We start from the raw sequence: 23,105 nt of genomic DNA, 5'->3' as shown, positions 1-23,105 counted from the left end.
GAGCCTGCCCGCGACCCCCGCCCCGGTGAGTGCCGAGAGGGGATGCCCGGGCGGCGCTGCCCCAGCCCCGCGTTCGGACTTGGCGGAGTTTCGGCTTCTGGCCGGCGCTGCCCCCTTCGCGGGGAGCCGCGGCCCTTCGGATGCTCCGCGGGTCGCGGTCGCGGTACCCCCCGCGCATCCTTCCCTCGCATCGCTCCTTCACATCCCTCCCTCCGTAATCGTTTTCCCAGAGGGAAAAGTGGCTCCTGGCAGCGGGCGGACGCTGCCCGGCCCTCCGGAAGGCTCGGCCGAGCTGTGCGGGGGATGCTCTGTGCCTGTGGGGGGCGAGGCTCCCGCGGGGAAGGGACTCGTGGAAGTGACCCGCTGGGCTGGGGCTGCGGGGCTTCGCGGCTGGACGGAGCTGCCGGGCTGAATGTTAACAGCGTGCGTGAGGGGGGGCTGCGGAGAGGGGCTTCGGCACCTGGGAGCAGCAGGTGAAAACGGGCACAAATCAGGCTGAATCAGGAAAAAAAAAAAAAAAAAAAAAAAAAGCTGTGGGAGCCGCGGTGGGTACCAACAGGTGCGGCGGTCGCGGCTGATTTGGTGCCGGGGGAGGATGCCCCGACCCGGGGCTGTCCTGTCGAGCCGCTGCCAGGGCTCGGTGCCGCGGGCGGGTCCCGGACCGGCCGGGCTGAGCCCGACTGCAGAGCGGGGCTGGTGCGTGGCACCGGGAGCTCCGCAAGATGCGAACTTGGGGCTATGAGGTGCTGCTTACAGGTGAGACTAAAGCTCGAGTGTTTCCAGCATTGTTGTTTTGTTCCTATTGGGAAAATGTATCCAGTGGCAAAAAGTTTCTAAGTAACGGATTTTCAGTGAGAAGCTCCTTTCCCCGAGTATTACTAGAATTTCACAGGCTTGTTGGTTTTGTTCACAATGCACTTCGTTTCCTGGTGGTCTTCTTGGGGAGTAGCTGCTGCTGCAGAAGATGCCTTTGGGTCTGCAGCGTTAAGAATGTTCATTGAAGTGTCTTTGTTTTAGCACTTGTGAATTTCAGGTATAATATGTAAAAGGCAAATAAAAAGTCAGCCATAAATATATATCAGAATATGAAAGGGTATAAAACCCATGGAGCCAAGTGCTTCCTGTTAAGTCAACTTTTAAAACAGCTTCTCCCTAGACAGCAATTCACATTTTTCAAGGAGAGAAAGGATGGGTAAAATTGAATTGCTCAAATTAAGTCAAAATGAATTGCTTAATATTCATAGGGGTTGATAAATGAACCATTAAATCAACACTTGCATAGTGTCTCATTGAAAAGAAAAATGAACAACTCTCCATTGTGTGCTGGGCAGAATAGGTCAGCCAGTGACGTTGCTACATCGGAGTGCTGAACTGAGTCCTCCTCCTGCTAACAGATGTATTTGCTCAGTGACATTACATAGGCATGGGAACAAGCTCTCGTGCCCTCTGTGATGAGGAGCAGCATCTGCTGTAAATGACCATAATCATCCCAGCTTCATCTCGAAGGAGAGAAATCTTGGTTATGTTTCATTTGGCATAAATTAACATAATTTTGTTGACTTCTCATGTTGATGTATATCTGTTGAGAATCTACTCTTGTATTTCAAAATATGTTTTTTGTTTTCTTCCTCCCCCGAGGAAGAGCTATATATCTGAATGCCAGTTTGAGGAAGAAATTATACTGATAAATGGAAAAGTAGGAGTTATCATTTTGAAACAAGGCAGAAAAGATTCCTTTAGTAGAAGCTCTTTTCAGAGCATCACTTCTCAGCAATGCAGTGTGAGTTTTGCTTCCAAACCCTTTGATTAACACAGGTTCAACTGTTGCAATATTGTCGTTGCCCCTGAAGAATTACCCTTGTTATTGCCCCTTGAAGTCCTTGAAATTCTTGTGTTGGAATGCACTGAGGATGTTGACTCTATCCTTATTGTGCCTACTGGAAACTTCTGACACTTTGAAGAGTCATGGATCATATGCCCCTGATGTTTTTTCAGTTGCACCCCTTTGCTTTGCAGGTAACTTGGAACAGCTCGTTTTGCTTAAAGCTTTTAAAACTCAGGACTTGACAGCTCTTTTGTTTTATGCATGCAAACTGAGTATTACAAAGGGGAAGTTATGAAGCTTTTGATTTTTAGTGCCTTGAGAAACAGATTATCCAGGCTCCAGCTGAAGGTGGGGTTGTAAATCGACTTATGACTTGAGAAAGCTCCCTGCCTACATGTCATTTGGCCAAGAGAGAGAGCCTGTGTGCAAATCTTCAGACATGCAGGGCCATTTATTCAGGTGTTTATAATTATATAGAAGTGTGTTATGTAATGTGGCCTGTAGCTCTTTGTTTCAGATGTCGTATGTGGACCCACCACACTTGCACAGATCCTTTAGGTGATGGGTTAGTAGGTGGGTGCAGTAGAAGTTGCTTGAAGGCATGGGGGACTTTATATCATCTGTGATGAAGCAGATGGACAAGTAGGTGTGTTTTGCTCATGGGAGAGGAGATTCTGGATCAGGAAATACCTTTAGTTAGTGCCTGATGGTGGTGTGGAACATTTTTCAGATGTTTTGCTATTCTTAAAGGCCAGGGTAGCTGCAGGTACTTTTGTGTACCAGCAATGTCTGGTTTTAGTAGTTTTCATTGCTTCCAATAGCCCTCAAGGATAAAAGAAGTAAAAAAGTTTTCCTGATAACCTACTGTGCCTTGTAAGGTTATCCTGCTGCTTCTGTTTCCTTGCTTGCTATTTTTCTCTGAAATCATAATACATTTCTTTAGTTCTTTTGATAAAGACTTGAACTCAAGCTTGCTGGGAAATGGTCACTCTATGCTGAGAAAGTGCTGGCATCTTATTGACTCATTTTGGGAAAACTGGAGGAAAATATACAAGATTCACTTGCATTGATTAAATCCTCCAGGGCAATCTTCTAACACTGCAGTACTCCAGGTGAAAAATTAACTTTCTTCATTGTCTACTCCTGCTTTTATTTAATTTGTGTGAATCCCAGGCTCTGTTACCAGTTTAAATCGAGTCCTTTAGGTGTGCTTGAAATGCAAAGTATCTTAGCTTAAAAGCTCACACACACTATTACTCTCCGAGTCCATTTGTCTCTGGTCACCAGCAGATGCCTTGGTCCTGTCAGCCCCAGAACAGTAACAGGGGTAGGATTTGCACCAGCCCACAGTTCCTCACCTGTGAAATGTTTCCTGGGTGATTGTAAAAAAAAAAAAAAAATTATGGACAGCTACCTTGATGCTTTTCTGGAGGTTTTGGCAAGATAGCACTTTAGGTGCAGCTTAATGACAAACTTTGATTTATTAAGTAACTGAAAATGTTTGGATTTTTGGATGTGGAGTGAAAGCATAGGAGCTTTCTGCATTTCATCTGCAGCTTTTCTAGCACAATGTACAGCTAACAGCTTGTCTCTCATTGATTTTAATAACAGATTTCTGCTGAGTATACCTGGAGTTGTTTTAAAACATACTAACTTTTTGGGGGTGTAAACTTTTAGGTTACTAAACACAGTAAAGAACTTTGCAGTGTCTGTTTATATAACCTTGAAAAATCTTAGGTTTTAGCTACTTTTTATGTCTTCCCACTCCCCGGGTTTAAAATGGATCCTATGGGAGGACTGGTATTTTTTCCAGTTTGGGGCTAAATATTTAAAAGAAAGCTTTCCCCTGCCCGCTGATCAAGGGCTGGTATGAGTAGTGTATCTGTGCATTTTCCCTGTGAATTCTGTGCTTTCTTCCCCTCTGCCTCAATCAGCTGTGCTCAATAACAAGCCACGTCCAGGTGAGCTGTATCTGACTTGTTTGGAAGAGGTTCAAAAGGATCCCACTGACATTACCAGGCAGTGGGTCACCCTTGAAATCTTGCCATTCTGGCATCAAACCTTTTTTCTTTTCTTCATTCCCGCCTTGGTTCCTGATGTATTTTTAGCTGCTGTTCTGTTGAATTTGAATAGAGCTAGTGAAAATGGATGTGGTATTTGGTTGGTGTGGTTTTTTTTTTTCTTCCTTTGAGAAATAGGGAGTTTTATTTTTCACTAAAGATGGAGCCCTAGGGTGATTATCTGCTTGTCTGCTTAGCAAGAAAAGGTACTGGTTCGTCATGGAAGTGAAAACTTTGTAAAATCTCAGCATCACCACTCATTTCAACCATAGAATCTGATATGGACATTGTGATTTTATTATTTTTATTATTTTAATTTAATTATGGTATTAAAATTGAGCTGCTGCACAGAGGGCTCCCTTAATCTAATGCATTATAGAGTGGTAAGCTGGTCGTATTGCACTTACCTATTATTTCCCTTCTTTGTCCCGAGCAAACTGTAGGGTTTGTCAGGCTGGGTGCTGGAGAATAACTGTGAATGCAGAAGAGCAGTGCTTGGACCACGTCGAGGGTTATGTTGTCCACTGCTGGGTTGAGCTAAGATTTGCTATGACCCTCCCCCAGCAGATGAAGTGCTGGTGTAGTGTTTTTATCTGTTCCTTGTTTGGGAGACATGTGAGCAGTTAGACGGCCTCATTTCTTCTTTGGAAGTGTGGCACCGAGGGCAAACCATCCAGCTAAAATCTTTCCTGCCTTCTCTGGAGGTGTCCCTGGTCTATAGTTGAGGTACAGCTTTGCTCACCTCTTTGATGTTGGCACCATCCTGCTCAGCCTTCAGCCGAGCCGGGGGGGGGGGGTTGGCAGCTCCGGCCCGGCTCAGTCTCTGTGGGTGAGGTGGGAGCGTGAGGCTGAGCACGTCTCCGTGCCTGCTTCTTCCTTTTTTTTTTGGTGGTGTTAGCCTGAGAAATAAAGTTTGTTCCCGTGCAGTCCTGTCGCGACTGAAGAACCTCTTGCTTCAGGCAGCTCTGTTACTCTCTGTAGTGCTTGGATTGCTCAGCAGAGGGAGAACAGACCATAACGCAGAAGGCACCCAAAACCAGCCAGAGCCACATCTCTCTGACAGACAGCAGGGAGAGGAGTCCCGAAGCCTCCCTCCCTATGTGATTTTTTTTTTTCTCTTCCCTTCTTGTTTTGACTTTCAGAGCTAGGCTGTGATTTTTCACCCTTTCATCAAAAGTAGCTGCCTCAATCTGTAGGTTAATGGACTATTTCAGATGGCAGAGTAGGTGACTGTGATAGAAGAGATGAGTCCAAATCCAAGAAGCAGCGTGCTTGAAAAATCTCATACATCAAAGCATTTCCTAAATATTCAGGAGCTTTCCTACATATTTATGAAGAAATGTTGGAATTGACCTTTAGTGACTGAAGCTTTACAACACATCCAAAGATAAACAAACAAACCCCTTGAATTAGTTGCAATTCAAGCAGCAAGCTATGACCATGACTCATCTCCAGGTCAGATTTTTAACTGTTGTAAATCAGCACAGCTCCATCATCTTCCCCAGTGCTGTGCCACTGGCTGGAGGAATGGCCTGCTGTATTTTTAGGGGTAAAGTTTTAGTAAAAGAAAGATTGTCACAGAAGGTGCTTTTTTTTTTTTTTCTTTTTTTTTTTTTTTTTTTTTTTTTTTTTTTTTTTTTTTTTTTTTTTTTTTTTTTTTAGGATGGGGCAGGCATTTGTTCTAAAGAGCAAAACCTGTGCTCAGGCTAATAGGTTCAGTAGAGATTTGCTCCCCTACAGCATACTGTGTGGAAATCCAGGAGAATTAGACACTTGTTTTTTTTCAGAGATGTCGTTTTAATGTGATAAAGAAAACAGCTGTTAAAATGCTGCCAGATAAAAGCAAGATAATAAGCATGAAAGGGGGGAAAAATATAGGAAATTCCATTCAATTAGAATAATAAGTCAGTGTTGTGGAGACCTGGCTCTTTCCCCATCTGCCAGCAGCCTGTGGGTGATGTGGTTGGTTTCAGGGCTGTGTTCTTCAGAGCAGGGAGTATTAGTGCTCTTACACTCCTTAAATCAATGAGGTGCCATTTGCTGGGGGGTTTAGTAGGCAGAGCAGATTAGGCTGTTTGCCCTGGTGGCACAGGCAGCTGAAGTGGAGTGGGCTCCAAATTCTCCCCTGTGTGATCAGAGGTTGTAACCTGACTCTGCACTGGGCACTTCCCAAGTAAAACTGTTCTTTTGAAGCATGAGCCAAGAGTCCACAGAGGCTGGTGATAGGGGTCTTAGCCCTCTTTTAAACAGGCAAATGTGCCCAACAGGCAAATGTGGGATGTGCTACTCAGAAAGCAAAAGGAGCATTGTTGAGGGGTGCCTGTGAGCCAGGGAGGACAATCGGTGAAAGGCTTTCCCATCATCTGCACTTTCCTATAAACCAAATTCAAACCAAGGCCAGCTCCAAATTTGCTTTAAATGTCTTACCTTTCCTCCGAACCAGCTATGAAGGGTCTGTATTCCTTTCCTGACGGAGACCCGTCTCCATCCTTGCTTCTAGCTGAGCTCTGCCAGGTCCTTCCCAGCTCACAATCTGCCTGTACTGGCTGTGCTCTGCTCAGAGCAGGCAGCAAGGGCCATCAGACCGAGCTTATGCTATTAACAGCACAAGAAACACCTCTCTCCTGAGGAGGGTTGTCTCTGCTGATAATGAGCTCTGTTTCACTTGGGACTGAACTGCTGCCTTAGGGATCACGGTGAAGCACAAATGAGGATGCATCGCTGGGCACTTCCCACAGCCTCTCTTCTACATAGAAAACAGCTAATTAAATGAGAGCCTTTCTGAGCTGTTGGGCTGCTGCTAGACTGGCTTCCTATAGAAGAATCTTGTGCAGTGTGTCTTGCTCCAGTAACTTCTTGAAGTCTTTCAGAACCGTGCATTGAAGTAACGCCCAGCTTTTATTCTGACTTTTAGGCACTTGCAAGTGTGACATCTGAGAGTGGAGCTGGGGAGTGAAGCTTCAACTGTACTGAGAGTTGTTCATGAACAAAATGCATAGCCATGGTGTGGGGTGTGAGAGCCTTTCCATGACTTACAAAATAACCTGCAAATCTCTGCTTGTATTTGAATTACAAAATCGTTTATGCAGAAAGCATAAACTTTTCTCGAGTGTCAGCATGGGCAGCCTCGCTCCTCTTGCAACTTATTTTATAGATATAAATGGGATGTAACTGGATTTTCTGCCTTGTTCTATCTGTCTGAAGGTGGATAAAATTCACTGTTACTGTCACGCTCAGGTAAAACAGTAACAGTGAGTTTTAGTGGTTTTACATTATCAAGTTCACAGATATTCCAACTTTAAAATTTTTAGTATACATGACTTCTCAAAGAAATGAATCCAAAATAAACTTTAAAGCAAGGATTTGCCTTATGTAACCTATTTTTCATCTTGTTTCAGTGAGACTACAGAGGAATCAAAGCCCTTACAGAGAACAGCTCAGTTTTCTGCTTACATGTTGCTCCTGAAGAGCTGAGTTATTTTGCAGTTTTGTTCACAGAGCTTACAGGAAATCATTAGCTGTATTACTGTGTCAGTATGGGCACTGGGAAATCCACTTTTATCTGTTCCTACATAACAGTGTGCTGCAAAAGGCTCGCCTTGCATGTACTGAAACATGATTAATTTTGGGGGGGAAACGATGAAACTGCACTGCTTTGATAGGTTGATTATTTTACACTCTGACAGAAATGGATGCTTAAAAGGAGACATTAGATCTGAATGAGATAGTCAAGAGCAAGTTATAGGTTTGAGTTAGCTAATAGGGAAGAGGCCAGTCCTACTGCCACTGGCATCAGTGAAAATACTGATTGTGAAATCAGGCATGCAGTAGTTCATTACCTACAGATGATTGTTTTTGAAGCTGTGAATAAAAGATTTTATGTATTGGTTGAATTATCTGAAAAGTAAATCAGATATTTTACTTTTTTTCACCCTGTTTTCTTTGTTCTTCTTTCTATCTGACTTCAGCAGAAGAGCTCTTTGGCTGCTGAGCAACAGGCACTTCCACATTCCTCTGCCCAGGCTGGAGTATCTGACACTTGTGGCATGGGCCCTTGAGCAGGCTGATGTTATATGATGTTACATGCTTTAATTTCACACTTTGGAAATAATCTTGGAGGTGGGCATTTTATTGGTTTAGATAAAAAGCACCTACACACTAATTACTGAGTGTTACAGTAATGATGTTTTCTGGAAACAAGTATTTCCAAAAGAGCTTTGTGAAGCCAGAGGTGAATGATTTTAAGTATCACATTTATCAGTAGTCTTATTACTGACATGGAGGATATTATAGTTATTATAGTTGAGTCAGAAATAGAAAAATGGTGCACTTAAACTCCATTGTTCTTACTTTCAACTGCACTGCTACGAAGTGTCTTCACTGGAAAGTTGAGGGAGGGTAGTGAGGCTGAGCTGGTATTTGTGGGAGTAGTAAAAGGAAAAGCATGGCATAATGAAAACCACAGCCTGTCTGAGAGAAGAACTGAAACTTTGTGAGTAACCACCTTTACTTTTCTGAGAGTGCTCTCTTTGTTACGTCGGGGGGAGCTTCATGTCATTTTGTCCCTGGTTCCCCCCAGCACATGGCAACATATTTCCAAAGCCAGAATACATAATGTTGTTAAACTAGTGTGTGTTACTCTCAGTTTATGTTTACAGCTGAAGAGTCCATTATTTTGCTATATACATGGCACATCATGCATAGTTGCAGTTCTGGAGTGTATTGCCAGTAGTCTCTGCTCTGTCTTGAAGAGTGAAGGTGTCTAACTTAGAAAATGAGAATGGGTTTAAAAATGAGTTGGAGACCTGTCCCAGAGTGGCTCTAAAAACCCTGGCTGTGACCCTTTTAATTGACTGCCATGAAACTGCGTGTGTTCAGTCAAATCTTTTGAAAAATAACACAGCACAGAAGCTTTGTAAATAGCAAAAGTGTTTCCTACATGATTTTGTGAATTAATAGTTTCTATGTAAGAGTGCTCTCAGCATCAGAACGTACAATAGGCCAGGTCTTGCGTCACTCTATTGTATTTTGGGTTTAAATTAGGAATTTAGAGAGATTGGGGATATTCGAGAAATCAGAAATGACTTCTTCCAATTTTGCAACCTGGGGAGCTGGCAGCTACTCACGAGCATGGTGTGGAAAGCTGTGGTTGGGATGGGAATTATGCTTTCAGAGAGTGACCCAAAAGATGAATGTGTTGCTGATGTAACAGAGCAACTGCTTTAAGTGACTGGCTCATCCTTAACTGTTGTATTGCCAGGAAAACAAGATTTGGTTTTACGGTGGGAAAAGGCTGTTTTATGATTAATGACAGAAACCCCCTTGGTCTTCATGTGCTTCTTGTGCTATGCAAGAGTGTTCTTACAGGGATTAAAATACTTCTTTTTTTGGCCCTTCCATTTTCCTACACTTATGGGAAGTTTCTGATCTGCTTGAATTTGGCTTTTCATCCAGCCTGGACATGAATCTTTGGGCTACAACAGCATCAGTTGTCTGACAGGCCCAGGCTGCTCTAACCTAACCTGAGCATTTTATTTGGTATTTTAGATGTCTGTCTGTTCAGTGCTGTGCTTAGTACTCCCTATGCATAATCTTTATACACAAAAGTTGTTTTTTCCCTCAACTTGTAGAGGGGAAAAAGGCAGCATGTGCAGCTTTTCAGATGGAAATAGAAAATGCAGGTGTCCAGCTGAACTCAGACCTGTCCTTTCTGAGATGGGAGATGGCTCTGGAGGGTGTTTTTTCTCTTCTAACTTATGAAGCAATTGCAATCTATTCTACTCCATAATTTCAAGCCTTATACAATATTTCCCATTTGTTACCGTAATAAGACCAAAGGTAAAATTTTATAGCACATTGTGAGCCGAATGGTTAATGTCTTATTTAATATCTTTGCTTCCAGGGCAGATGGAAATGAGAGAAGTGTCTCTTGCAGATCTCAGCCCAATTAATACAATTTATCTAAACACGCTCTGGCTTATCCTACTAACACTTCACAAGAAAGTAGAAATTGTCCTTACTGTGTCCTCTACCTCACAAGAAGGTAAGAACAGTGCAGGTGGTCAGATGAAAGGCTCACATAGCCCAGCATCCTGTTTGTGATGTATTTCAGACCTGGGTGGTTTGATTCTTCAAGCTGTAGAGTCCCAGTGTATTCCTACTGATGCATTCTTGACGTGTAAGGATTTTCACTGTTCAGAAATAATTTTGGTCTTCTGATCCATTTCAGTAGCATGTCTTAATATGTTTTCTTTTAAAGATGACCAGAAATAGATGCATTTTCAAAATGTCAGAAACTCATCATTTATCTGCATGGTATTTTATATTTCAGTCTTGATATGTTTCCTAAAAACTTCTAAAATTATTTACTATTTTTTGGTTGCTGTTGAGCTGATGTTTCCAGAAAACTGGCTGTAGTGACTACATCTCTTTTTTGCATTCTAACAGCTAATTCGGAGCCTGTCAGTCTGTGTGGGCAATCAGACTCCTTTATTTCACTGCAATATTTTTGCATTTATTAACATTTAATTTATGCCATCATTTTGCTGTCCAGTCACAGTGTCTTGAGACTCTTCTGTAGCTTTCATATCGGTTTTAATTTTACCTACTCTTAATTGTTCTGTTTTATCAGTGTAGTTTAGCACTTCATTACCCCCCTGCCCCCTTCTCAGACCATGAATGGATATTTGGACCAGTACAGGTCTCAGCACAGATGCTGAGGTGATGTGTTAACAGCCTCCCATGGTTGTGACAAATGATTCTTTATTCTTTCCTTTATTTCAATTTTTTTTTCCTAGTTGATGATCCATAAGATGCCCTTTCTATCCCTCCATAGTCTACCTTCTTTAGGGCTTTTCTTAAGGTTCTTTGAGACTCTTTGTTGAGGGGTTTGGGGAGAGCCCTGTGTACTGCATCAGCCACCTGCACATCCCTGCAGACCATGTCACCTTATTCATGTGCTCATTAACTCCTTCAGGGAAGTGTAGCAGATTTGTTGTGCATTACTGCTCTCTGCAAAATATCTGACTCTTCCTGGGTATATAATGCTCCCACTCATTCAATTCTTTATTATATTTTCTATCAACTCTTCTTGTATTGAAGTTAAACTCAGTGGTCTGTATCTTTGAACATTTGGCTTTTTTATGAAATGTTCAACTGTGGGAAGGCAATGAAAGAAGTGGAATATGGTTTGCATAATATTTTGTGGGTATTACAGTGGTTTGGGGTTTGGGTTTTTTTTTGTCCCTCTCCTGACTGTAATGTTACAGCTTTGTTCAGAGTTGTGGGATCAGAATCAGAAATCATGAAAATAATGCATCAGCATCACTGATACGTCACCATGGTGTTATCATGTAACTCTGCATGACACTGCTGAATTTCACCATGAAAATTTTCAAAGTGGTGCCCTGGGGTTTACAAGATAGACTTTATCAATGGTAATAAGCTTTAATCTATTTATTGCGAGGAATAAATTGAACACTAGAACTAATGTTGACTGAAACCAAATGCTGTATTACGGTTTTAAACCATTCTTGTATATACAATTATCAAGACATAGGGCTGTCTGCATGCTCAGAAAAGCAACTTTAATGTTACATTTTAAAGATTCCAGAAATAAATTGACAAGTTAGGAAGATACTTTTGTTTTATTCTTTACATCTTTGTTCACTGCTCTACAAAACTCTAACAGAATAACAGTACTGCAGGCTTCTGACGCCAGCATTTGTCACTAGCCTTGTACTGTAACTCTGTTTTATGGAAAATTTAATGTTAGAAGCTTATCTATGTTCTCAGCAGGAAAATCTGAAATATATATATGAAGCCTTTTAATGAAGAGCAGTGGGAGAAAGCCACAGTCCTCGTAAATACCCACCTTGGGAGGGGCTGGCAGTTCCCAGTCCTTCCTTTTGTTTTGCACTGTTGGTCTCTCCTGAAGCACCAGGTCATGGTGGGCACATGTGCCTGTGCCCTTGTGTGCCAAGGCTAATAGAGCTGTCAGTGCTCTCCACTGTAGCAGCAGAAAGCATTTACTAACTAAATTGGGTGTAGATCAGCACAGTCTCCAAATTTTGTCTCATCAAGAATTTTCTCTCTGGCCCATGATGGTGACCTCGTAATTTAAAAAAAGTCATTTCTTGTAGAGGAATGTACTATCCTCTTAAGGATGGAACCTGGGCCACCTGTTTTGGCAGTGAACAGATTTTGAGACTCATATAATAGCCTCAAAATCTCTTGATAAAATCAAAACAGCCAATCAGTGGATGACTTGGACATAAAATTAGATGATACTTCCACCTAATTTTGTTGTTCTCCCTTCCATTGTGTCTGGGATTTGCTCAGTCAAAAGTCAAAGAGCTTTTGTCTTTCACAGAGCAGCTGCACTCTCAGTTCTGAACCATCTTAGGGTGGTGGCACCTGAAAGAAATAAAATTTCCACAGTTCCAGTTGTTTGGTCCCAAGAAGGCAGAGCCCTGAATGTGACAGTAGCTCGACATTTCCTTTGATGTTGCTCTTGGTGGCAGGAGTAGAGTTCCCAAATGCAAACTGTCTGTGCTGCTGCCCTTGTGCTGTGCCCCCAAAACTGACAGGGGTGGCCCTGCTCACATTTTGGGTTAGCAGGGTTACTTGTCCAGTCAGTTCATGGTGCTCAAGCCTTGCTGGCACTGCAGTGACTTGGAAGGGTGACAGATCCCAGAAGCATCAGCATCTCTTTGTGTGAAGAAGCCATCCAGCTTTAGTGGATCTGGCACATGGAAAAATTTTAACATTTTACTGGGGAGAAATTGCTGAACTTGTTCTCATCATTGCAATGGCTTGATTTGCCTCTCTCTGTGTGTGTGTGTGTGTGTGCTTGCTTGTTCCACCCTGCCCTGGCAGGTGCCTTGCCATCAAGTGTGTGGGATGTGAGATGCTTCTCAGAGGTCCTGCAGGAATATTCACTGTGTGCCAGGTGCTGGAAGGTGCCTTCGATCACATCTGATCTCGCTGGGTTTCACTGCGCTTGTATAAATAAAAAATCGTTGCCTCAGGTTTTTTACACAGCAGGGCTGGTATTGGCAGTGGTACCTTGTTAAAATGAAGGACTGTCTGTCTTATTACAGATAATGTGAGACCAACCTGCATTTTCTGCTTTCTGACAAATACTGTACCAGATAAAGTCCAGTGAGAGTTATGTGCAAGTTCAGTCACTTTAATACTGTTTTTCAAGAACTGAAAGAGGTTTTGTTAGTCAGGGAGAGGTGGGAATTTGATATTTGCTGCCTTTCAGTTGTACAATAATATAAGAGATGTTTTGAAGGATAGACATGCCAAGGACAGAAACGAGGAATTACAAAATCTGATTGTAAAAAAACAGTCATCAGTGTGATTTGCATCGATGATCTTTTTAAAGCAAGTTCCCTGGTTTGGTTTGCACACATCCGTCAGCATGAAGTTTACTTTGTCCATATTTATGGCAAATATCTATCTCTGCCTGTATTATTTTTAGAGGCTGAAATATTAAGTATATGAATATAATGTGCTGCAGATAGTGTGTGCATACTGTGTGCTTATGGGTGGTTCAGAGTATCATGTACTTTTACAGCCCTTCTTAAAAAATGAGAGAACTCTTGAGACTGTTGTCGCTACAGTTAAGCAAGAATTAAAAGCAATATTAGGTGTCTAAATCCCTGTAGCATTAATTAATTAGCTGAAAACTAGATGGCCAATAGCTGTAGACCCATCCAAGTTTAGTTATCTAATTTGGGATCCTCAAGGCCACATACAGTCACCAGAGCTTTCACAGGGTGATTCAAAGCTCTGAATTTAGAGCCTGATTCTCTTCTCTTGACTATGTGAGGAATTGAGTTTCTCAACTTGATGTTTGAATTAGCTGCCTAGATTGAATCAATTCTGTGCTGCTTCTCTCTGCTTGCCTGTTGTGTCTTTGAAAACAGTTTCCTGCTTCCTTCCTCTCATTTTTAATTTTTTCTTTTTGAAAATTTTCTAGGATTACTTTAGTGGTAATGGTTATGGATAGTAAATTCAAGTGATGGAAGTGAAGGAAACTGAAGATAGAAGCACTTTCCTCTTTATTGAAAGATTGCATCTTGTTTCCATTTTGAGCCTTGGTGGATCTGGCTTTGATTTCCAGATGCTGGAACTCTGCTGGATGAGGGAGCCCCATAGCAGGAGATGTACTTTCCATGTGCAGGAATTAACCAGCTGTAATTAGCTTCCTTTTTCACCTTTTCACTAGTAAATTAAATATGCTTAATTCCTTTATTTTTTTTCCAGGCATTTCATTCTGATTAATAACCAAGTATGGTAATACTATTAAGCCGTTCCAGCTTACTGTATTTTAGAAGTATTGTGGCAGTGGTGTGCACTAGTGGTGTTCCCAAAAAATGTGGGAGAGATGGGGGAAGCTTTTGGGATGGGGTCTGGCCCTCAGCACTCCCTGTAGTGTCATGGTTTGAGAGGGGCTGGGGTTGGTGGACGTTCAGTATTGACTGTGCATTGGACAGAACTCCCCAGTGCCATGAGGTCAGTGATTGCAAGGAGCCCCAAAGAGGAAAATGAATGCACTTCCCACAGGGTAAGCAACTGGAGGGAGGGGAGTATCATAATCATAGAGGTTTCTTCTTACCTTTTGTCTTTTTTGACTTGTCAGTGGCATTGAGGCACTTCCCAGAGAGAAGAAAGAACTGGGGAAAGATACGGATTGGTTTCTTTTTTTATTATCTTTTTTTTTTTTTGTCCATGCAAAAAGGCCAGAATAGTTTTTGCTGTGTACAACTGTGAGATTCAGTAATGATGTTGTTTTTAACTTGCCAGCTGGAGAGAACCTGAAGGAAGTAGCTTCTCTGCCCCAGCCCACCTCTGCAGCCTGGGGTCTCTTCCTGAGGCAGGAATACATTTCTGGTTATCCCATTCTCAGTTAGAGCTGAGGTCTTCTTTTGTTTGCAAAGACAAGGGTTCCTTCTCTGTCATATTTATTTATTTTGAGTAGAGACAGTGAAATCCCAACCTTCTTTTGTGTTTTGTTCAGACTGGATGACGGAGCCGTCATGTTCAGGGGAAGAATAAAGAAGAAGGCTCAGATAAAGCAGCTCTGGGTTCCAGTGTCTGAATTCCCCCCTGCACAGTGCTCTGTCCTCAGTGGTTGAGACATAGTGTGTAAGGAGTCAAAATCAAGATTCCTGAGCAGGCTGCAAATTGAACAAACCATTTCTTAGTTTCCTGCCTTTTTTTTTTTTTTTTTTTTTTTAATCTCCCCAAAGGTTACAAAGGCATGGAACAAGCCATGCGAAAACTGATTTGCATTTCCATTAAAACCAGATAAAACCAGAAGTGAATGTTAATATGCAGCTTTTTAAGAGCATATGGCAGTATTGTCATCAGGATCACAGAAAATAAAGGTCAGCACACAGAAAATATTTGGATATCAAATCAATGGAATTTATGCAGAAGATGAGCAGTCCATCTTCTGGTTCACTTTCTGTGTGCATCCTGATTCATGCAATTTCCAAGTGTTTATTTTAGCTATTCACATGGGTTTTAGTTTTTTTGGTTTGTTTTGTTTTTTAAACTGAGTTAGGCTAGAAATACTATACATTCCCTTCAAGTAGTTTTTGCTAAGAATGCCTAGTGTTTACTGAATAATAATGATCCATAAAAGAAAATTAAATCCAAGACTTCTCTGTTTCTTTGTCTAATTAACCCTGAGAATTAGCTCCCTGTGTTACAGCTCTCTCAAACAGGATGAGTGAGGAGCACAGGTAGCTTTGGTACTAACAGGGCACAAGCAGCTTAGAACATGTTTTGATGGCTCTTTAGTATTTTGGATCAGTAATACGTTTTTGGCAGCATTGAATGTGGGGAATGCATAATCTTTCTGAGGAGCCAATTAAAATAATGGCTTGGATGGCAAGTTCCTCTCCTTTTTCCTCCTGTGTATGGCTGTACCCTTCCTATCAAAGAAGTTGTATCTTAATTGGCAATCCCCCTGCATCTGCTCACTCTGTCACCCCCTACAGAGAGGCACAGTGCTTAATTAAAGGGGAGTTTGTGTTTGTTTATCTCTGGAGTTTCACTGGTGCTTTTGTAGATATTTCAAAGGCAGATGAGTTTATAGAGACTTTGCTAAGTAATTAATCGTGTAATATTATTACTTTAGAAAATGGGAAAAAAAAAAATCTGGGTTCATGGGAGATGAGAAGAAACCTCAACGTTGCCAAAGTTGTCATGTGTGTTGGAAAGGGATGTGTGGTGAGATGCAGCAGAGGAGCCAGTCTTCCTGGGAAGGTGATATGACCACCATGAAAAGTGATGGTTTTGCTGCACCGTTCCTCTAATGTGCTTTGCCTCTGAAGGAGTGACTGCTCCTGGAAGCCACCAGAGAAATGTTAGTCTATGGCCACTCCAATGAGATTTTACATGGGGGAATGTTTTATAATTGTGAAACAAACTGAAGCCAGCAACTCATTACTTCTAAGCCTATAGTTTTATAACTTAGTTTATATAACTTTATAACTTAGTCTCAGGCCCTTTGGAGTTATGTGTCATCTGAAACTCTCTAAATTACTTGCAGAGGACTGCATGCTTTTGTCATCAAAATTTTCATTATAATCACTCCTGAAGTGTGATGGGATCCCCTGAGACAGATGTGAAGTTCTTCACATGGCTTCAGATACCAGCGGTCTGGAAAGAATTGCTTCTCATTGTAAAAGAAAATGAGTGAATGAGGTTCTTGGGAGCAGCATTTTCCCAATGCCATGGCTTTTGTGCTACCTCATATCCTTCCTCTTGTTCTGCCCAAATGAAGGCACGTTGCCAGGGATCTGGCGGCTGGACTTTGGGAACTGCCTTCAGCACAGTCGTCCTGCCAGGTTCTTGCTAAGAGTGCACTGACCTTGAGCTGGGAAAGCTGCTCTGTGCCCATCTCTTCTCAGGCCAGGTTCTGCTGAGGGGTTCAGCTTCTGCCATGTGAGACGTTCTCTGGCTTCAGCTCTCTGTGAAGCTGAGTGGTGGTCAATATTCCACACCACTTGGATTTAGAAGATGCTGAAAATCAGATGATAAAATGACTGATCATTCTGAGTTGGGTTTCTTCCCCCTCTTTTTATTATTCCCCATGCCAGGCTTTAGCCACAAGAGTGCTTAAAGCAGTTGCTTGTTTGCCAAGGCAGAAATATGGGCAGTGTAAGCACAGTTGTGACTGGTAACAGTAGCACATACATATTTCATAGCCCCATGAGGGACAATGTTGGAGTTTATCTTGCATGAAACAGTGCTGACATCTCATGATTGGAACCATGCTACATGGATGGATAAGGGGTAGTAGTGCGTAACTGTGACTGCTGTAGCATTGTTTGAAATGTGTGCAAAGCTAGAAATTTCATTTGAATAGGAGGCTGCTGAGTATTTGGGATTGACTCAGTGATGTTTTTTCACACTGACTTGCTGGGCACTTGGTGCAAAATAGTGTGGTTTATTCCCTTCCAGGCTTTGGCAGTTCTGGACCATGTGCACAACATGCTCAAGGGCACAACAACAAAAAGAAGTAGTGAATTAAATTTATGCTGGTGGTGTGGACCAGAAGTAAAGCTGCTGGATAGATTAGTTGGAGTTGTACTTAATCTGCCTCCACTGGCTCATTAAATATGACGAACCTAAGAAAGAAGGTGGCTCTCTTGCTTTCTCTTAAGTTCAGTGATCTGACTAAAGTGGTCCTGTGATGATCTCTCTGGCGTGTGGTTGGAGCAGGGATTGGAGCATGAAGTAGAAAGTACTTAGATATGATGTACTCTAAGCTGCATTTCTGCTCCCCTGAGCCAGAGAATTTAACTGCATGTCTAATGTAGTTAGTGCAGAGGCAAATCAGTCCCTTGCAGTGCTCACTTGTGCGAGGGAGGAGGAAGTCAGAAAGAGAAACATGAATTGCCTGAAATTTTGGTGGTATTTTCAGTTTTTTTGTTTGTTTGTTTCTTTGATTTCTGGGATGTAGGGGGAGAGGGTAAAGAGATGGTTTTCTGAAATGTAAGTACTACAAAAGGAATAGGAAACCATCAAGCCAATGATATTCTGTTTGCTCCAGCTTTTCAGTTCCATTACAACACTTCAGAGTTATGAAGGTGACCAGTGAAATTGTCTTGACAAAGATTTCTGCACGGAGATGAAAATAAATAAGTTAGCAAAGAGTGACTAGAAAGACCCTACCAATTACCAGCTCTCCAACCTCCTTGCTTAATTTTCTCGCAAGCTGAGTGAGAGGAGGAGGAGGAACACACCTTCATCAGAATGCTGCACAGGAGAACAGGGTTGCTATTAAAAGCCCAATAATGACTTGTATCGGTTTATGCAGATTTGCACTGCTGGGTTACTCCGTGCCTGGCACTTGGCAAAGCACAGATAACATTTAAATCAGGCAGTAAGTGTAATTAAGTACTACCCTTCAGCGCATCTCTCCTTTTAAGACATTTTTATACACCGTGATTTAGAATATGACAATTGGGTGAGATTAAAGCAGCAAATTGTGCCTATAAAACAAGCCCTGAGAATAGCAAGGGACTGTAAAATTTTATAAAGGGGAATACAGCACATGCCTCCAATCCGATAAAACTTTTGTGCGCTGGGAGATTAACTGTGAAATACAAATAAGATGATACAGTATGTGTAGCATTCAGATAGTAAATCACTTGTTAGTGTAACAACTTATTTCCTCTCCCCAGAAGATTCCTTACTAAACTTTTCCAGAAAATCTCACCGTGTGACTGATTCATTAACCTCTGGAGGTGTGGAGAGAAGGTGGGAAGTCAGACAGCAGTGATGTCCCTGTAGAGAAGGCAATAGTGTAAATGCAGCATGGAAGATCATCTGTGCTGAAACACAGGCAGTAAAGCTTGTGATTGGTTTCTTACTCAGCTTCAGGTGACTTGTATTTGTGAAGGGGAAAAAAAAAAAATCCTTGTCTTATTTCATATCCTTAATTGGAACTATTGGAAGGTTTAATTGGGGAACAAAAACGTTGCTTTATGTGAAAAGTCTAAAATGTCTTCTGTAGTTCTTTGCAGTGTTGACCAGCTGGGTTCTGCTGCACTTTGAATGCATCTGAGCATCTTCATCACCTGCACTTGGCACACCTGAAAGAAAAGGCTCTGAGCCTTTTAGAAACTTCTTAGTTTGTAATTCTCAAACCTCGTGGCCCACAAGTCACCTCGATATGTAGGTGAAAGCCTGTGGTATCACTGCTCTCAGGAGTTTCTGCTGTTCATCAGCTGTTGCCCAGGTGTTATGGCATTGCCCTTCAGTCTTTCTTATTGATTTCCTTCAGTCTTGCACTTTTTTTTTTTTTTAAATTTTAAATTGATTATTTAATTGTCCTTTATTAAGAACCATAGGATCTAAGTATAATCAACTGAAATGCCTGGTGAAGGGATGCAGAACCCCAAAGCCTGCTTGTTTCTTCCCAGCTGAATTAGTTGTAAATTGTGTTGAATTTAGCCCATTGCATGCCACTCACATTAAAACTAAGACTGTGCATGTGGAGTGGGGAGGAGGAGGACGGCTGGCTTTCCCACTGTCTGATGTTCTCTGACCACCTTTGCCCTGCAGCAACTTTGACACATAGTTTTCATGATGTACTATATAAGGAAATATTAAAACTGGAAGAAGAGTTTTAAATTATTCTGGAGGAGAGTATTACTTTTCTGTAATAGGACAGTTGGGTTTTAAAGGCTGAGCAGCACTGCATTAGAAACAACAGCTAAGGCCAAGCCAAGGAAAAATAGCAGGGTGAGGGAAGAAATGGAGAAGAAACAAGTGGGAACCTCTGATGAAAATACAGCTTTGTGGGCAGCCAAGCATTTTGGGGGCACATGTCATGCTCAGCCCTTGCTTTGCTAGGGGAGGATGTTTATATATGTGTGTTGCTTTTATGCTTGACTTCGTTTTGACTTTTGGATTTATTGTTTGGTGCCATATTTATGTTTTGAGATTTTGATATCGTTAGGGAGATGTCAATATTTCTGAATCAACCTTAAAAATGTTATGGTATATAGAAATGTTGACCTTTTCTTCTTGCTTGGTTTGAAAAGTCAGTTCAAAATAGCAAGGTTTTGTACAGAATAGAAATTCCCTTTTCTGTGGGAAACAGGTACAGCCAAAACAGGTGCTCTTGCCCCACCAGTACACTGGTCCCATCTTTCATCATATCTTGTTTTCCCAGGGAAGACAGGAATTTACTTCTCCACATGCTGTTGCTCCTGGATATCCAGGAAGATCCTGGACGAGTTCACTGCTGCACGTCCTGCCGCATTTCCCTCAAATCACAGTATCAGTGCCTCACTGAATCAAACCAGAACAGTTAAAACATTTCAAAACATCTGTAGGAAGTCATTAGCATAGAAAAGATTTTTGAAAATGGAAGTCCCAAATGTTCTAGACAGTGTTATGACAAGCTGTCAGTGAACAGCATGTCACTCCTGATCCCGACGGGAAGGCAGCTGCCTCTCGCACCCACTGCACCATGTCTGCTGCAGGCAGAGCCCTGGTGAACTTCAGGCTGCAGCTCAATTCACATGGTATCTCCTCTATTCTGGACTCTTAATGTGCCCAGTAACCAAGTTCACAGCTCGTTGTGTTGATGCTCAGGGGAAGCTTTTCCCCATGCGATGACTTTGAGACCAATTTTTGCCCATCCCAATGTCCACACTTCTTTGCTTTTTGTTTGAGTGATGTGAGTCCACAGACTTTCACTAGACATGTTCTAATAGAAGCTTTTGGTGAGGATAAAGTGGTCTTTGGGATTTTGCCTTTACTATTCATTTGTATGTTGGTGTTTGTATACCAGGGAATTGGTCACCCAGCCCATAGCAAATTTCGGAGTGAGCTGGACCACAACTGAAACTGCAGTCTGAGAGTTGCCTGTGCTGACTTGTTTGACTGGACCAGAATCCTTGAGTAGTTATTTTTTTTTCTCTATTTTTTCCCAGGTGTTCCTCGTATCTCCTGTAGCTTAATCTACCTTTCAGAAGCATCAGCTTATTTTTTTTGCATTAGGGCTGGTAGGGAGTAAGCACAGAAACCAGTGGGATGTTTGTTCTATTTAGAGTGGAAAAGGCTTAATCTCAAAATTTAACCTTTAAGCTGTATTTGACCTATCTGTATACTTCAGTATTAAGATTTTTTTCTTATTTGAATTGGTTTATAATTGGTCTATTGGGATGGCTGTGCTTGTTGATTAAACACCCAAAAAAGCTAAATAATGTGTTTTCTTCTCAAAGTAATGCTTATCATTTTTTAAGTTTGCACTTAAAGCTCCTGAGAGTGAGCAAAATGGGCAGAGGTTAAAATAAAGTGAATTGCTCTGCCTTAACTTTGGGAAAATGTGCAGCAGTAGTAACGTCAGTATTCCACTTCAGGTAGGGATTTGTGGGTCCAACACTGTTAACATTAATGAGAGTTAAGCAAGCAAATCCTCTGTGCATAGATGGGGAAAATGGCCCTATTAATTGAAACTGCTGCTCAGCAATTCAAATGGTTATTTTCAGCTTTTCTGAGCAAGCATGTGAGTGCTTCTGTGTTCCTGAATACATTTGAATACTGCTGGGCTATGTTGGTGCTCTGGCTGTGACTCCTGTTTGGGCTGAAGACGTGAATGCATTTGGGGTGTCCTGTGTCATCTGTGCCTTACGAGGAGGCTCCGTATTATTTATCCTCTGCCTCATCGAAGGAGCATCTGACTTGCTGTGAGTGATGGACTGACTGAAACTTCACAGTGCTGATGTGTGGGACTGCACTCCAAATAACTTTTCCTGCTGCCCTGAAGCCATCCCTCCTCGAAGTATTTCATGTCTGGTGAGGGTTTCTTGAAGGGGAGGTGTTGCTTGAGTAAAGGCTTGGAGAGTGATGGAGGAGTTACGGTTCTGGAAAATGCCAGCCTCAAATAATCTAGCACGCTGGTCATTCCTTTACACAGAAATGTGATTTGTCAGGGATTATTACTTAATTAACTTAGATCAAGCATAACTCTTAAATTATTTTAAAAATTTAAGAGGATTAGGGCTAAGAATACTGGTAGCTCAGGTGTTCTTTGGCTGAAAAACCAACAGCTAATGTGATTTGTCGTTGTGAGCTGCACTTGTCTTATATAAATTATTTTTGGCCTTTCATTCTGTGTAACAATGTATGTTTTGGCAGGTTTTTGTCCTTTGAGATATTTCTGCATTAAATAGTGCATACTATTAAAACTTGAATAGTTTATATAGTTCAGTTAACAGTTGGTTTCCGGATGAGGTAAAAAGGTACAGGAAATCTATGCAGGGCATGGTATGAAATCGGAACTCAAGGAAAAAGTTATTCCACTTTGAGGTCTGTTTGAAAGCTCCTGCATTAAGCATTCCTGTCTCTCCCTAATCCAGACAAAAACACTTCGTGCTTGTGATTTGGTTTTTTTTTTTTTTTTGTTTTTTGTTTGTTTGTTTTTTAAAGTATCATGTAATGGTGGAGAGGAAGTTTTTTCTGAGTAATTCCCTTTACTGTCTGTATTTCAGTGATAAAACCTCTATTCAGTGCTGGGTTGTGAGTCCCTTGAAGTCACCAATAAATCATTTCTCTTAAATATGTGCTTTATTACTTAAGGGTCGCACTAAGACTGAATTCTGCAACCATATAAAAACATATTATCTGTTTCTGGGTAGAACAGTGGCAACAAAATGTGTTGCTGGGTCTTTTCTTCAGGACTTGAAACTCCTGTGAGGAGCTGGATATGGAGGAAGGGAAGGAGGTGCAAATGCATATGGTATTTGCATCCTTAATATGCTGCTTTTTTTCTTATTAAATAAGAGACATAAAATGTTAATTCAGGTATTATGATATTATCATATATTACTTACCTACCACAGCAAATTAAAGTGATGTTGCTGTTCTGTAATCTCTTTTGAAGAAGCCCTGTTTGGAAATATGGGCCATTAAAAACCCAGAAAGTAATCCAACAACCCAGACAAATGTTTTGGCACACTTGGGTTCCCTGAATTTTATTAACACCAGGTGCTGTGTGTCGTATCAAGACAAAATTATTTCTACCTTGGAATCTGTGATGAACAAGTCATGAATTAAGTTGGCAGTGCTGGGTTAGTGGCTGGACTCAATCATCCGAAGGGTCTCTTCCCATCTAAAGGATTCGGTGTGTATCTGTTTCAAATGAGACCTCCTTTAAATGACTTTCATGTAAGATTGAA

At 41.7% G+C, this 23,105-nt stretch overlaps 1 protein-coding gene across 2 annotated transcripts in view; it reads left to right on the top strand.

The window, feature by feature from the left end:
• Nucleotides 1–23,105, top strand: part of SGCD (sarcoglycan delta) — a 317,255-nt gene that overhangs the window by 4,452 nt on the left and 289,698 nt on the right. The window contains exon 1 of one of the 2 annotated variants that reach the window (XM_027885573.1): nt 7–25. The exons of the other annotated variant lie outside the window; for it this stretch is intronic. The gene's annotated coding sequence lies outside the window, so the exon portion shown is untranslated. Of the gene's footprint in view, nt 1–6; nt 26–23,105 lie in introns of those variants that run through there. 2 annotated transcript variants of the gene reach the window in all.

This window comes from Empidonax traillii, unplaced genomic scaffold, assembly GCF_003031625.1.
Source record: "Empidonax traillii isolate 1590-97213 ecotype Southwest subspecies unplaced genomic scaffold, ASM303162v1 scaffold168:size1726349, whole genome shotgun sequence".
Lineage (NCBI taxonomy): Eukaryota > Metazoa > Chordata > Aves > Passeriformes > Tyrannidae > Empidonax > Empidonax traillii.
This window is presented reverse-complemented; position numbering and strand designations above follow the sequence as displayed.